This window comes from Cydia splendana, chromosome 15 (assembly GCF_910591565.1).
Source record: "Cydia splendana chromosome 15, ilCydSple1.2, whole genome shotgun sequence".
Taxonomy (NCBI): Eukaryota; Metazoa; Arthropoda; class Insecta; order Lepidoptera; family Tortricidae; genus Cydia; species Cydia splendana.
The window spans coordinates 4233434-4236876 of record NC_085974.1 but is presented as its reverse complement, the minus strand read 5'-3'; the positions used below and the strand labels follow the sequence as shown (position 1 = coordinate 4236876).

At 37.7% G+C, this 3443-nt stretch overlaps 1 non-coding gene across 1 annotated transcript; it reads left to right on the top strand.

The window, feature by feature from the left end:
• The first annotated feature begins 763 nt into the window (after positions 1 to 763).
• On the top strand, positions 764 to 836 carry Trnad-auc (transfer RNA aspartic acid (anticodon AUC)). Its single transcript has one exon. It is a non-coding gene; the product is annotated as a tRNA-Asp (tRNA).
• Positions 837 to 3443: the final 2607 nt, after the last annotated feature.

Sequence of the window (3443 nt, the reverse complement as noted above, 5' to 3'; positions counted from 1 at the left end):
GTTTAAAGTTCGGAAGAGCTCTTGAGCTTGAAGCTCAATTTCTTATACCTAATGTTTAGATTCGACACGTACCTGAGACTAACGGCTCGATTCGGAAAATGAATTAGATTTCTACTAGACTCCAACAAGTTACGATACGGATAATTTAAAGATATTTGTAAGATAGATATGTCAAATTTGACGTTTCCGCGATTCTGGAGGTCCTCTTGAACGATTTCGACAAGTTATGACTTAGATATCCAAGCAAAGAATATAATGTATCCAAGTCACATCTAGTCGATATCTAATGTAGATCTAGTTGATCTCTAAATCGTCTCAAGATCTTGTCATTATCTCGAAATCCAAATAGGCCTGTAGGGGGCCCCACTGATTAAAGCCGACCACTGACTAACAGTCCGCCGGACGATATCGGCCGGTCAGTTGTTCGGAACTGTCAAAATTTTGTTCTAACTGACAGGCCGATTCCGTCCGGCGGACTGTTAATCAGTGGGCCCCTTTACATTACAGTCCGCCGGACGGTATCGGCCTGTCAGTTAAAACAAAATTTTGACAGTTCCGAACAACTGACAGGCCGATACCGTCCGGCGGACTGTTAATCAGTGGGCCCCTTAAACCACCTAAATAGGTTTTTGCTTGTGCGATATTACTTTAGAATAGTAGAGCAAAAGAAAATTGATTGTAAATTGAAAAGTGGAAATATTACATTCTTATATATTATATGGTGGTGGTTATTATTATATGGTGGAAAGATTAGCTGGATGAGGTCTTGGTGGCTCAGATGGCAGAGCGCTGGAGTATCAATCCAGAGGCCGTGAGTTCAAGTCTCACCCAAGACAGTAGTTTTTCCACTTTTCAATTTATTCTAAGCTTAATGTCATCGTTCGCAGACGTTTCTGCTTGTTAAAAATTAAATTAGAATTGATTGTAATAGAGAGGTAAAGTCTAAGAAAAAAACCGGGCAAGTGCGAGTCGGACTCGCGCACGAAGGGTTCCGTACCATAATGCAAAAAACCGGGCAAGTGCGAGTTAGACTCGCGCACGAAGGGTTCCGTACCATAATGCAAAAAAAAACGAAAAAAAAAAGCAAAAAAAAAAAACGGTTACCCATCCAAGTACTGACCACTCCCGACGTTGCTTAACTTTGGTCAAAAATCACGTTTCTTGTATGGGAGCCCCATTTAAATCTTTATTTTATTCTGTTTTTAGTATTTGTTGTTATAGCGGCAACAGAAATACATCATCTGTGAAAATTTCAACTGTCTAGCTATCACGGTTCGTGAGATACAGCCTGGTGACAGACAGACGGACGGACGGACGGACGGACGGACGGACGGACATCGAAGTCTTAGTAATAGGGTCCCGTTTTACCCTTTGGGTACGGAACCCTAAAAACGTGACCCTTAGTTTGACATCCAAAACAGATGGCGCTGTACTACGCCATATGTTTTGCGGTCACTAAATTGTCAAACTTCAACTTTTGACAATCAGAGCTACCGTAAAATGTATGGAGCTGTACAGCGCCATCTCATTTACCTGTCAAATTTGAAGCACGATATACTTATTAAATGTATCCTTGGTAGAACTGAATAACTATTTTGTATTGCATATCGTTGCTAAACTTTTTTTTTTCAACAGCGCGAAGCTAAGAAGGGTATTTTAACGGTATGCTTGGTCAAACATGTTTAATGGATTTGATAAATAAAACATTAATTAGTAGATTTAAAAATATACTGGGATAAAGTCATACGTTTCGTTACCTTCAAAATTTTTAAATTCAAATTGAATGTGAAGTGAGCTTTTAGTATTTAATAACAAGCTAATTTCCTTGTCGACTACCCATACAGCGTCAGTTTAATCTTCCCTGTTTTTGTCGGCCCGCTGACGTTTGCAGATCATCGTCGCATTTTGTAATGTTAGTTTTCGTATTAAGGGTAACAATTTTGATTTGAATTCATCTGTTATTCATTTTTTCCCGTTTTGATTGACATGAGACTAAAAGCATTTTAATAACCGGAGTCGCCTTACTCCTCTGCCGAAAACCTTGCACAATGGTGCAAACTATTATATGGACTGACATGGCTATTTGTACGTTACGTACAAATCATGTCGAAATAAGTAGCATACATTTGACGTCCCGTCCCCCGCAAAAAACGGCAGACTGTTTTGTTGAAAAAATGAAAAAAAAAAGAGTGTTTATTGTGTTAAACAGTACAATTTGAATACAATTAGACTTGAGTCCTCCTTGTAAGTATATGTATATTTATTGTTTGTACAGTAAATGACAGCCTTGGCGTCTCCAGTTACTAAATGCTCTAAGACATGAGACGATAAACTTTTGTAATTCCACCCTTTAACGTATTTTAGAATAAAATACTAGTATACCTAGTTTTCTCGTGTACATTTCCAATAGAATTCTAACCCTGCTCCGGGCGAGTAGTTCGCTTATTTGTGGTGCCATCGACAGCGCGGTGAAGTGTTGACGCTCGAGTACTGTTCAGTGTTTCAATATCTCTTTGTACGTACATTTAGGTGGCTTATAATGTGAAATTTTATAATTATAAACTTATATTTAGGTACAATCAAATACTTTACAAGTATTTAAAGACCTTTTTAAAGAACTTGTTTTGTTTTTGTATTAAATACTTTCATTCTCTATTTTCTAAATTATGTTACACTGTGACATAATTGTGTATTTGTACGTAAACGTTGTGCATTGGTATGTACATGGCTTGGGTTCCCGTTGTTTCACATAAAGTTTTACGTCATAATGTATTGTATGTCATATTATCATTAGTATTAAAACTAAAACCGTTAACTTTTCAGGATTTTTGTAAAGTTATCCTATAGATGGGTTAGGTTAGGTTTGGTTTATGGCAATCCTGAAAAGTTACGCGTTTTTGAACCATACAAATTATGACCAACGAAAATGCGGAGAAACAATACATTATGACTTAAAACTTTATCAGAAACAATGTAGACCCATGTAGTATATAAGTTTGGATCGGCCTCCTGAGCGCTATAATGTATTTCCGTGGCCATTGACAGTACCTAATTGTAAATTTGTGTTAATATGCTATGCCAAATGCTTTTTTTTATTCAAATATCGTTTTGTTGTGGTCTGCAGTTAGCTAAAAAATTCATTCATCAGTACATACAATTCACTCAAATATGAAACATAAACTTATTGCTACAGACTAGCGGCGCGATTCGGGAAATGAATTAGAGATTAACTAGATACGATATAGTAAAGATACGTGACGTCTCACGGCTAAAGGTACCTTATGGCGGTTGGCGCTTACGCTATTATTAACGCCGCTCCAATATTATTGCGGCGCTATGCGACGTAAGCGCCAGCCGCCATAAGGGTACCTTTTGCCGTGAAACGTCACATATCTTTACTATTTCATATCTAGTGAATCTCTAATTCATTTCCCGAATCGCGG